The sequence below is a fragment of the Eschrichtius robustus genome, chromosome 7 (genome assembly GCF_028021215.1).
Source record: "Eschrichtius robustus isolate mEscRob2 chromosome 7, mEscRob2.pri, whole genome shotgun sequence".
Lineage (NCBI taxonomy): Eukaryota > Metazoa > Chordata > Mammalia > Artiodactyla > Eschrichtiidae > Eschrichtius > Eschrichtius robustus.
Window position 1 is genome coordinate 133,694,065 of NC_090830.1, and position 14,092 is coordinate 133,708,156.

At 40.3% G+C, this 14,092-nt stretch overlaps 1 protein-coding gene across 1 annotated transcript in view; it reads right to left on the reverse strand.

The window, feature by feature from the left end:
* The window catches only part of ADAM12 (ADAM metallopeptidase domain 12), a 388,450-nt gene that overhangs the window by 333,702 nt on the left and 40,656 nt on the right, over window positions 1–14,092 (reverse strand). The window lies entirely within an intron of this gene.

The window sequence follows — 14,092 nt, forward strand, 5'->3', positions numbered from 1 at the left end:
GTATCCATTCAAGCTGCCCAATGGGCCACTGGGGTAACAACCTCTGATAAGATTACTAGTCAAGACAAAACTTAAAACATCATGCCTGGAATTCTGGCTTTAAAGGGAAATCACTATCAATCCCTACATGAACCTAAGAGAGGAGAATTAATCTGAGGTACCAAAAGTAGGATTAAGATAAATATTCCTGGGCTTCCCTGGTGGCACAGTGGTTAAGAATCCACCTGCCAATGCAGGGGACATGGGTTTGTGCCCTGGTCTGGGAAGATCCCACGTGCCGTGGAGCAACTAAGCCCACGTGCCACAACTACTGAGCCTGCGCTCTAGAGCCCGCAAGCCACAACTACTGAGCCCCCGTGCCACAACTAGTGAAGCCCACGTGCCTAGAGCCTGTGCTCCCCAACAAGAGAAGCCACCGCAATGAGAAGCCCGCGCACTGCAACGAAGAGTAGCCCCCACTCACCGCAACTAGAGAAAAGCCCGTGTGCAGCAACAAAGACCCAATGCAGCCAAAAATAAATAAATAAATTAATTAATTAATTAATTAATTTTATAAAAAGATAAATATTCCTTAGAAAATCTAGCTGGGGGGAAAATATTGAGGCAACCATTATGAACTGCAAAAGAATCTGGGGACAAGGCCCTGGAAATGCATAAAGCATTTTTATTAGCTCCAAATATCTGAGAGCTAAAGAAAATCTTATAAAATTGACTGAGCAGCATCTTGGTTCAGAGAAATATGGTGGCAACATTCCCATAAAGGACAAATATATTTCCTTGGTTCAGATTCCTATCTATAGTCTTATCCAAATAACAACGTCAATCTCTCATCTCATCTGCAGACTCCATGGGTGATAATTAGGGATGTGACTTTCATTTTTAATTTTTTAAAATTTTAATTTAATTTTTTTCTTTATTTTTGGCTGCATTGGGTCTTTGTTGCTGTGCACAAGGCTTCTCTAGTTGTGGTAAGAGGTGGCTACTCTTCATTGCGGTACATGAGCTTCTCATTGCAGTGGCTTCTCTTGTTGTGGAGCGTGGACTCTAGGCACGCGGGCTTCAGTAGTTGTGGCACGTGGGCTCAGTAGTTGTGGCTCATGGGCTCTAGAGCGCAGGCTCAGTAGTTGTGGCACACGGGCTTAGTTGCTCCGCGGCATATGAGATCTTCCCGGACCAGGGCTCGAACCCGTGTCCCCTGCAGTGGCAGGCGGATTCTTAACCACTGTGCCACCAGGGAAGCCCGGGGGATGTGATTTTTAAATGGTATAGCTCGAGGATGTCTAAAAAGAACCATGGCAAAAGTTAATCTAAGAAAGAGTAATTTTACAGTGGAAAAACCTGAAAAACACTACGTCACCCAGATGATAAAGGTCAACATCAACAACCGTAGTCCTGTACTCTTCATAGGATATGACGAAAATGACGCTTTACCTCTGTGATCCTAATCCCTAAAAACCATAACCCCAATCTAATCTTGAGACAAATGACAATACAGTGCATCCTACAATAGATTTGACCAGCGCACCTCAAAACTATCAATGTCATCGAAATCGTCACAGCCAAGAGGAGCCTAAGGAGACATAATGACTAAACGTATTGTGGAATCCTGCCTGGGACCGAGGAACAGAAAAAGGACATTAGGTAAAAAGTAAGGAGACTGGAATAAAGTATGAACTGTAGTTTAAAATATTATGTCAATATCGGTTCACTAATTGTAACAATTGTACAATACTCAGGTAAGATGTTAATAATAGGGGGAAACTGGTTATGGGGTGTAGAGGAACTTTCTATATTGTCTTCTCCATTTTCCTGTAAATATAAAACTATCCTTTAAAATAAAGTCTATTAATAATCATTTAAAGATCTGATCTGCATCGTGCAAGAAGAACGTCATTCTAGAGCAATTCAGTATCAAAAGGCTCAGAGATGAATGGCTGTTATCGCTCATGGCTCCAAATACCAGCAAACTGGAGTCTTTACCCTTCATCTCTCTTCTAACATTGCTATTTGTTCAGATGGAGGAAAGATGCGGTGACTGCCGTCAAGTGAAAAGCATAAAGCAATTGACAAGTTTTCCTAGAGTATAAGAAGACAGAGGTATGGTAAAAGTAGTTGATCCTTAGGCAGTAGAAAGGCCCCTCTAAGTACCTCCAGAGAAGTCTATGGAACATAGACATATTTTTTTGGTTATTGGTTACAAGGCTCTGAAATGGTACAGAAATTAAAAGTTGGTTTAGGAAGGTGACACCACATAACTACTTTGGTAAAAGTATGTTGAAGTGACAGTCACATAACTACGTTGGTAAAAGTATGTTGAAACAGAACCAGATTTGCTCAGACCCTAAGATTGTAATTATCTACACCGGAAGCCTGAATTATCAAGACACAGCCTCATGTAAGGGAAGAAGCTGCAGTATTTTGAGTCAGGAGAGGCACTGTGCATCCCCCCACAGGCTACATGGATGCTCTTGGGCCAGTCTCCTGCCCTCCTTGATACGCAAATCCTTTACATGTCCAGGAAGGCTACCGACCAGTGTCTACCGCAAAGGGCTGGCAAGAGAGCCAAGTGACATCATGGATGCAAAGCATAGGTGGCTGTCATTTAGCTTAGTTTTTTGTTTTTGTTCTTTTTAATCAGTTTTTGGAAATAAATACACCAAAATGCTCTTGCAGGTTTTTTTTCTGAGTGTTAGGGCTATGAATTCATTGTGTTTCTTCTTTATGTTTGCATGTAACTCTGATTTTCCTATAATCAGACATATTACTTTTATGATGGATAAAAAATTTAAAAAATCATTTGGACTCATGATGACAAATCAACTGATTTATGATGTTTTACTTTCTTACCAGCTTTCCTGGCATCACAGATGCACAGCCCTGGGCATTTCTGAGGACACAGCCCATTTGGAAATAAACGCAATCAAGTACTATGGAACAATTACAATTTTGAAACGATGTTTTATATGTCATTTCAAAATTCAAAGAAAGCTAGTTACTTCTTCCCATTAATGTTTCAAATGGATTCATATCCCAAGCACAAGTTGTCTCTACTACACATAGAAATAACTTTTCATGTCTAAAGTGTCTCCTATCTGTGGGGAGCAAAGTCATTTACAACATTAACTTATATTTTTATATTCCTTTGCTGGTCAGTGGAAGCTAATGCAAGTCCTATTTTATGAATGGTGAAACTAAATTATGAAGTTATATAGGTTATTTCTAATGTTTCCCAATAATAAGTGGCAGAATTAATGACAAAACCCAAGCCCTTTGCATTTCAAATGCAGTCATTCACTTTGTCCTTCATCACAGGGGCAAAGACACGCTGCAGGAATTCATCTGTAGTATTTTTGGGGGTGGAGGATGGGGGTCAGAATTTTCCAAAATTGACTTTGCAAGAAATAAGGTAAGGGAAAAATGGAACCAATTATTAAAATCTTACCCCAGGAGCAAATTTTGGAAGTGAACAGCAAAAGGACTAAAATAGAAACTGGTTTATCCCATTCACTACTGTAAACCTACTAGATGGAATTAAACAACAGTGATAGAGCAGCCATTTAGCATCTATGCTAAAGACCCCGTGCCATCTAAGGGCAATCATATCCTCGCTGCACCACTGTCATTATCGACCACCTCCTGCTGAAATATACTCCCAACTCAGCAGCACTTAGTGACTCTGGTTTTCTTCCACTTCTTCAACCAGGGCTCTTCTCCACTCATACTCCTTTCCCCTGCCTCCCTTCCTCCTGGGGGGACTTGAACGTCTCCCAAGTCTCAGCTCTTGGAACTGATCTTCCCTCCCTACTCTTACTGTCCCTGAGAGAACTCATTAATTTTTAAACTGATGTTGCCCAAATCAATATTTTTCCATCTGGCCAATTCACCCAAGCGCAGTCTGTATTACAATAATCTGCTGGACACTAATTTCAATGTCTTGTCACCGTCATCACCTCAAACTCAGCCTGTTTAAAAACCAAAGGCTTCCCTCCATCCCCCAATCAGAAAACAAAACATCTTCCATCCTACATGTCTTTCCAGAGCCACCACCATTCACCATCACTCCTTAAGTCACATGGCTGGGCGACATCTTGGGCATGGTCTTTTTTTTTATCGCCCACATTCAACAACTCCAGTTGGGTATTTTGTGCTTTGATTTTGCTTTCTTCTGTTTTCTAAAAACTCTACTTTCTAGCTGAATCCTTCTTTGTAGCCTCCTCACCTACAGGCTACCACTCCTCCAATCTTAAAGGAGAGGATACATTTGATAAGAACAAAAGTCTACGGTGGGGTTTTCCATCAAGAGAACGTGAACACAAATGCCATAAGGCAGTAGAGAGCTTAGTGTGTTCTAGAGGAGAAAGGGTCAGTATGGCTAAAATGGAGCGAGAAATGGGACGGACAGAGGTATGAGCAGAAGTATAGAGGGTAAATGAGGCCTAGAGCATGCTGGGCCTGCTAAGACAGTGCTTGGATTTTATTTGAGTACAGTTGAAAGGCATCATAGGATTTTATGCAGAGTAAATCTAATTCAGTTTGAAAAATTCTCTGCCTGAGAATGGAGTGTGTGAAGATTGGAGAAGAATGGATAAATGAGAACTATTCATAGGGCAAAATGCAATGTTGAGCATAGATTTCATAACTAATAAACATTTCTAGATTACAGTGGTGAACACTAGTTAAGCAAGTGCTATGCACCAAACCGCATTCTAATCTTTTATAAATTTCACCTGTTTAAACTTCACAACAGCCCTAGGATATTTTTCCCCATTTAGTAGATGAAGAAACTGAGGCACAGAGAAGTTAAGAAACTCCCATGTCCAAAAAACTGTGAAGCCAGGAAGTGAACCCAGACAGCCAAGTTCAAGGATCTATGCTCCAGCCACACCATACGATAAACAAACAATCACTCTGGCCAGGAAACACTTGGAATAAAATTCACATTCCTTCCTGAGTCCTGTAAGTTCTGGAACCTCGTGCCCTGAGAGCTCCATCTTGCCACCTCTGCTGTGACCACACTGACCACCCTTCTGACCCTTCATATGTCCAGCTATGTCCTATCTCATTATCCTTTGCATTTGCTGTTCCCTCTCCTGAGAAGACCCTACTCTCAAACCTCTGCTCACCCTCAAAGCTCATGATTTATGTCTCAGCTCAAACATTACCACCTCAGAAGGGCTGCCCTAATTTATACCCTTCCTTCCATCCGAAGCTTCTCTCCAGCCCGTCATCCTATTTTGTTCCTTTTATAGCACTTACTAGCATCCAAATTTGTTCATTTACCCTTTTGTTTCCTCCACCCCACCCCCAAATATAAAATGGCAAGTGGTAGGGCCCTTATTTGTCTAATTTACTGCTGTGTCCTCATATGCAGACAAGCACCTATTTAGTGAATTATTACCAAACAAATAAAAAGTTCACATGACCTTGGGGTCATAACAACATCAGGGAGGGGTCCCAAGGCATGGTTCTCCTCATGGAGGTTCTGACAGGTGATTGACCTTTAGCTCACCCAGCAACGTCTGGCTCCTTACAGGTTGATGCACAGAACCAAACCCATATGAGCCTTATTTATAAGCCAGAATTCCAACTTACTTATTTTTAATGAAAAAGAACTGGCAAGTCAACCAGAATCCTCATCTAAAGCATTTTGCTCATTATCTTCCCAGCAGAAAACCTTCCTTGAAAAGCCAAATTAAGATCAGAACAGAGAACTAAGGGACTAGAATAGAAATTGTCATCATGGAAGCCTGACACTTCCTCCTCTACTCGAAGTGTGTACCTGCCATGCTAACCAAGGGAGCACTAAGTCCAGCATGAATGCAGCTGCACACCAAGAGTATGAGCGCAGGCTGATTATTTGAACTTGAATGCCTTTTCTACAGACTTGGTGATTTTCTGAAGGCTGGTTCTGCAACACTTATGAACTCATAATGTGCTTGACTCTCATATCACCATTTAGAAACACTTCATTTTCTTTATGAGAAAGATGCTCTAAGTTTTCACTCAGCGAAGAGCTTATAGACCTAAACCCCATGTGTGTTTATGAGAAAATATATTCAGAATTCCACAATGCAATACCACGGCCGTATCCTCTACCTCCTGCCCCTGCTTCAGGAACTTCCCCTTTTCCACTTCTCCACCTGCTGGGAACTCAATTGTAGAGAGGCTGTGGCTTGGGCCACATGGTGGGGAGGAACAGGGCAAGAGAGGGAGTCTTGGACTTGAAGGAGAGTGAGGATGGAGGTTGCTAAGTTAGGGAACACCTGCCTAAGTCCTAACGACCAAGGGGAAGGAAAATGTGGCTATCAGGAGGCAGGTGCCGATACGATTTTTATGACTTTAATTTTCTAGTTATTGACTTTGCCCACTGAATTCGGGGGGCCCTAATTTAAATAGTCAAACAGGACACCTCAAATGATTATGACATAGGATTGGAGTCCTGAGCTCAGAGAGGTTTTAGTTCTATTTGACTTGACAAATATTGACTAGGCTTCTAGAATGAGCTAGGATGGTGTTTAATAATTTTGATTAGAAATATTTTTATTCTCAGTTTGTTGAAACTGAACAAGGTGCTTACCTGTCTTTAAGTCTTTGCTTCACCTCACACAGATAAAGTCAAAAAAGTAAAGAAAACTGTTCAGTTTAAGAGTTTTCCAGGACTGGTTCAAGATGGCGGAGTAGAAGGACGTGCGCTCACTCCCTCTTGCGAGAGCACTGGAATCACAACTAACTGCTGAACAAACATCAACAGGAAGACACTGGAACTCACCAAAAAAAAGATACCCCACATCCAAAGACAAAGGAGAAGGCAAAATGAGATGGTATGAGGGGCACAATCACAATAAAATCAAATCCTATAACCGCTCGGTGGGTGACTCACAAACTGGAGAACACTTATACCACAGAAGTCCACCCACTGGAGTGAAGGTTCTGAGCCCCATGTCAGACTTTCCAATCTGGGGGTCCGGCAATGGGAGGAGGAATTCCCAGAGAATCAGACTTTGAAGGCTACCAGGATTTGACTGCAGGACTTCGACAGGACTGGAGGAAACAGAGACTCCACTCTTGGAGGGCACACACAAAGTAGTGTGCGCATCAAGACCCGGGGGAAGGAGCAGTGACCCCATAGGAGACTGAACCAGACCTACCTACTAACGTTGGAAGGTCTACTGCAGAGGCGGGGGGTGGCTCTGGCTCACTGTGGGGAAAAGGACATTGGCAGCAGAAGTTCTGGGAAGTACTCCTTGGCGTGAGCCCTCCTGGAGTCCACCATTAGCCCCACCAAAGAGCCTGTAGGCTACAGTGCTGGGTCACTTCAGGCCAAATTAATAAGGAAACAGAAGCTTTAAATGACACAATAGATCAGATAGATTTAATTGATATTTATAGGACATTCCATCCAAAAACAGCAGGTTACACTTTCTTCTCAAGCGCGCATGGAACATTCTCCAGGATAGATCACATCTTGGGTCACAAATCAAGCCTCAGTAGATTTAAGAAAATTGAAATCATATCAAGCATCTCTTCCGACCAAAATGCTGTGAGATAAGAAATCAATTACAGGGAAAAAAACCCGTAAAACACACAAACACATGGAGGCTAAACAATACGTTACTAAATAACCAAGAGATCACTGAAGAAATCAGAGGAAATCAACAAATACCTAGAGACAAATGACAACAAAAACATGACAATCCAAAACCTATGGGATGCAGCAAAAGCAGTTCTAAGAGGGAAGGTTATGGCAATATAATCCTACCTCAAGAAACAAGAAAAATCACAAAGAAATAATCTAACCTTACACCTAAAGAAACTAGAGAAAGAAGAACAAACAAAACCCAAAGTTAGTAGAAGGAAAGAAATCATATAAAGATCAGAGCAGAAATAAATGAAATAGAAACAAAGAAAACAATAGCAAAGATCAATAAAACTAAAAGCTGGTTCTTTGAGGAGATAAACAAAATTGATAAACCTTTAGCCAGACTCATCAAGAAAAAGAGGGAGAGGACTCAAATCAATAAAATTAGAAATGAAAAAGGAGAAGTTACAATGGACACCACAGAAATACAAAGTATCATAAGAGACTACTACAAGCAACTCAGTGCCAATAAAATGGACAACCTGGAAGAAATGGACAAATTCTTAGAAAGGTATAACCTTCCAAGACTGAAGAAACAGGAAGAAATAGAAAATATGAACAGACAATCACAAGCAATGAAAATGAAACTGTGATTACAAATCTTCCAATAAACAAAAGTCCAGGACCAGATGGTTTCACAGGTGAATTCTATCAAACATTTAGAGAAGAGCTAAATCTCTAACCCATCCTTCTCAAACTCTTCCAAAAAATTGCAGAGGAAGGTACACTCCAAAACTCATACTATGAGGCCACCATCACCCTGATACCAAAACCAGACCAAGAAACTACAGAAAAAGAAAATTACAGACCAATATCACTGATGCAAAAATCCTCAACAAAATACTAGCAAACAGAATCCAACAACACATTAAAAGGATCATACACCATGATCAAGTGGGGTTTATCCCATGGAGGCAAGGATTCTTCAATATATGCAAATCAATCAATGTGATACACCATAGCAACAAATCAAAGAATAAAAACCATATGATCATCTCAATAGATGCAGAAAAAGCTTTTGACAAAATTCAACACCCATTTATGACAAAAACTCTCCAGAAAGTGGGCATAGAGGGAACCTACCTCAACATAATAAAGGCCATATATGACAAACCCACAGCCAACATCATTCTCAATGGTGAAAACTGAAACCATTTCCTCTAAGATCAGGAACAAGACAAGGATGTCCACTCTCGCCACTATATTCAACATAGTTTCGGAAGTCCTAGCAATGGCAATCAGAGAAGAAAAAGAAATAAAAGGAATACAAATTGGAAAAGAAAAAGTAAAACTGTCACTGTTTGCAGATGACATGATACTATACACAGATAATCCTAAAACTGCCACCAGAAAATTACTAGAGCTAATCAATGAATTTGGTAAAGTTGCAGGATACAAAATTAATGCACAGAAATCTCTTGCATTCCTATACACTAACAATGAAAGATCAGAAAGAGAGGTTAAGGAAACAATCCCATTCACAATTGCAACAAAAAGAATAAAATACCTAGGAATAAAGCTACCTAAGGAGGTAAAAGACCTGCACTCAGAAAACTATAAGACATTGATGAAAGAAATCAAAGATGACACAAACAGATGGAGAGATATACCATGTTCTTGGATTGGAAGAATCAATATTATGAAAATGACTATACTACCCAAAGCAACCTACAGATTCAATGCAATCCCTATCAAACTACCCCTGGCATTTTTCACAGAACTAGAGCAAAACAATCTTAAAATTTGTATGGAGACACAAAAGATCCTGAACAGCCAAAGCAATCTTGAGGGGAAAAAATGGAGCTGGAGGAATCAGACTCCCTGACTTCAGACTATACTACAAAGCTACAGTAATCAAGACAATATGGTATTGTCACAAAGACAGAAATATAGATCAATGGAACAGGATAGAAAGCCCACAGATAAACCCACACACCTATGGTCAACTAATCTATGACAAAGGAGGGAAGGATATACAATGGAGAAAAGACAGTCTCTTCAATAAGTGGTGCTGGGAAAACTGGGCAGCTACATGTAAAAGAATGAAATTAGAACATACCAATTAGAACAATTAGAACACTACACACAGAAATTAACTCAAAATGGATTAAAGACCTAAAGGTAAAACCGGACAGTATAAAACTCTTAGAGGAAAACATAGACAGAACACCCTCTGACATAAATCCCAGCAAAATCTTTTTTGATCCACCTCCTAGAGCAATGGAAATAAAAACAAAAATAAACAAATGGGACCTAATGAAACTTCAAAGCTTTTGCACAGCAAAGGAAACTATAAACAGGATGAAAAGACAACCCTCAGAATGGGAGAAAATATTTGCCATGAAGCAACGGACAAAGGATTAATCTCCAAAATATATAAACAGCTCATGCAGCTCAATATTAAAGAAACAAACAACCTAATCCAAAAATGGGCAGAAGACCTAAACAGACATTTCTCCAAAGAAGACATACAGATGGCCAAGAGGCACATGAAAAGCTACTCAACATCACTAATTATTAGAGAAATGCAAATCAAAACTACAATGAGGTATCATCTCGTACCAGTTAGAATGGGCATCATCAGAAAATCTACAAACAACAAATGCTGGAGAGGGTGTGGAGCAAAGGGAATCCTTTGTACTGCTGGTGGGAATGTAAATTGATACAGCCACTATGGAGAACAGTATGGAGGTTCCTTAAAAAAACTAAAAATAGAATTAGCATCTGACCCAGCAATCCCAATACTGGGCATATACCCAGAGAAAACCATAATTCAAAAAGACACATGCACCCCAATATTCACTGCAGCACTATTTGCAATAGCCAGATCATGGAAGCAACCTAAATGCCCATCTACAGACGAATGGATAATGAAGATGTGGTACATATATACAATGGAATATTACTCAGCCATAAAAGGAAAGAAATTGGGTCATTTGTAGAGACGTGGATGGATCTAGAGACTGTCATACAGAGTGAAATAAGTCAGAAATAGAAAAACAAATATCGTACATTAACGCATATATGTAGAATCTAGAAAAATGGTACAGATGAACCGGTTTGCAAGGCAGCAATAGAGACACAGATGTAGAGGACAAATGTGGACACCAAGGGGAGAAAGGTTGAGGGGGTGTGGTGGTGGTAGGATGAACTGGGAGATTGGGATTGACATGTATACACTAATATGTATAAAATGGATAACTAATAAGAACCTGTTGTATAAAAAATAAATAAATTAAATTAAAAAAAAAAAGAAGACATGCAGATGGTCAAAAAGCACATGAAAAGATGCTCAACATCACTAATTATTAGAGAGATGCAAATCAGAACTACAATGAGGAATCACCTCACACCAGTCAGAATGGCCAACATCAAAAAATCTACAAACAATAAATGCTGGAGAGGGTGTGGAGAAAAGGGAACCCTCCTACACTATTGGTGGGAATGTAAATTGGTACAGCCACTATGGAGAACAGTGTGGAGGTTCCTTGAAAACGTAAAAATAGAGCTACCATATGATCCAGCAGTCCCACTCCTGAGCATATATCCAGAGAAAACCATAATTCGAAAAGATACATGCACCCCTAATGTTCATTGCTGTACTATTTACAGTAGCCAGGACATGGAAGCAACCTAAATGTCCATTGAAGATGAATGGATAAAGAAGATGTGGTAGGTATACATAATGGAATATTACTCAGCCATAAAAAAAGAACAAAATAATGCCATTTGCAGTGACATGGATGGACCTAGAGACGGTCATACTGAGTGAAGTAAGTCAGACAGAGAAAGACAAATATGATATCGCTTATATGTGGAATCTAAAAAAATGGTACAAATGAACTTATTTATAAGACAGAAATAGAGTCACAGATGTAGAAAACGAACTTACAGTTACCAAGTGGAGGGGGATAAATTGGGGGATTGGGATTGACATATACACACTATTATATATAAAATAAATAACTAATAAGAACTTACTGTATAGCACAGGGAACTCTACTCAATACTCTGTAATGACCTATATTGGAAAATAATCTAAAAAAGAGTGGATATATGTATATGTATAACCGATTCACTTTGCCATACAGCCGAAACTAACACAACATTGTAAATCAACTATACTCCAATAAAAAATTGATTAAAAAAAATAAAAGAATTTTCCAGCAGTTTCCTCTCAGTAATACCCAGTTCTGTTCTGACCTATTCCCACAGACAAGAGAACTAGCCAATCCTTTGCTGGCCAATAAGTATCTTTTGAGAGCAGGTGCATTGGTAGGCTGAGTGTCACTGCCCTGGTTTAAAATTCACACTAAGGATGCATTCATTATTCTAAATGGACTTTCCATTCTCTGTAAAATTAGCACTGATATGCCAACCAAGTGCCACCCTCGTGAGAGGGCTGCTGACAACACCGGGAGCTGGTCCTGTCTTTTCCTGTTTCAGCTTCTGGTCACACAGTATGGCACAGTTGACTCAGCACGAGGAGGGTACAATTTTCTGTTGCTTCCCTGAACTGATGGTCGTGGTCGAGGGGGTAGGAAGTGGCCAGGGCTCCCTCCCGCCCTTGCTGGATCTGAACTGTGACTGCTTCCCATCTATTCAACAATGACCAGGCCCTGGCAGGATGACGACCCAGTAGACAATTATTATAAAGAAAAAGTCCTCTAAAAAATATATGACCATTGGTAAAGAAAAAAACATATTTCTTTGTTGTTTCAACGTGCATTTATTCGTCACTGAGGTTGAACTTTTTCACTTTTTTTTTTTTTTTTTTTGGCAGCACAGCATGTGGGATCTTCGTTCCCGACCACGGATTGAACCCACGCCCCCCTGCATTGGAAGTGTGGAGTCTTAACCACGAGACCACCAGGGAAGTCCCTCACATTTTTATCAGATATTTTCTTTTCTTAGTTCGAGGATTATTTGCTCATATCTATTTTTTTTATTCTTTTCCATTATGGTTTATTACAGGATATTGAATATAGTTCCCTGTGCTATACAGTAGGACCTTGTTGGTTATCAGTTCTATACTGCCCATTTTTAATGGGTCTAATTTGTTCTAATTTATGCATGTGAAACTATGAGTTAAGAATATTAAGCAGGCTTATTTCTAAAACAAACAAACAAACAACTGCTGAGTCAACCAGAATCCTCCCCTAAGAGTAGAGGCTGGTTGTCACACACCCAGTGGGGAGTTGTCTTCTGCTGTTCAGCGTGGTGTGTTGGTAGGTGGTGTCGGATAAAAGCCAACAGCATTTCAGGGTTCCATGTGGATCAACGACAGTTCAAGCTCTGCCTTTCACCACAGGTGGGACCTTTCTAATGTGTACAATGGAGTACACAGTACTGCACCCCTGGAATAGCTGAGAAAATTCAAGGAGATGGTTTGTGGAAACACCTGGTACACAGTAGCACTCAATTAGGAGTAGCCATTACAGAGGAAAGGAAGGAAGGAAACAAACCTTTTCCGAGTGTCGATTTCCTGGCAGCTTTCATGCTGTGTGTTCTTTCCTGAGATTAAACTTGACTCTGCCCTCAAGGAGCAGAAAGTCTAGTGAAGAAAAGGATAAACGTCTTTAAGAGCAACCAGAGTTGAAGCAGAAAACAAAATGTAGTTGAGATGGTCCAGGAAGTCTCCACCAAAGGGGTGCCAATTATACCAGGCCTTGAATAGGCAGGATTTGGGCATTCACGCGTGGGGGGAAGGGATATGAAGAGGAGAAGGGAGGGAAAAAAAGGCTTCTTAGACTTATACCCCAGGTCCATCTACACAACACAGAAACAAACAGCAAGGAGGGGAAATGTGAGGAAATGGACGTATATGAGGAGAAAAAAGGTAATGGCTCAGCTCAGTGCTCTGTGACCACCTAGAGGGGTGGGATAGGGAGGGTGGGAGGGAGACGCAAGAGGGAGGGGATACGGCAATATATGTACACATATAGCTGATTCACTTTGTTATACAGCAGCAACTAACATAACATTGTAAAGCAATTATACTCCAATAAAGATGTTAAAAAAAAACAGAAGGTAATGGCCTGACTCCAATCAGAAGTGCAATAGATGTGATCTACTCCTGGTCTGCTTTCTGACTTTGTTCAAATAGAACATTCGTTTTTATTATATGGAAGAGCTGGACTGAGATCTCCTCCACCTCCAGCCTTCATCACTGAGTAAATTTTCTTTGATAGTCACTGTTTATGACAGTGAATAATAAACTGGGATCTATGTCAAGTTGCCAGATGTAGCAAACAAAAATCTGACTTCCAATTCATTCTGAATTTCAGATAATCAACAAATGATTTTGTAGTATAAGTATGTTCCATGCACTATTGGGGACCTACTTACACTGAAAAATTATTCAATGTTTATCTGAAATTCAGACTGAACTAGGAGTCCCGTTTCATCGGGTAGTGCTAGATTTAGGCTTCCTTGAATAGTTCACTGGCCCCA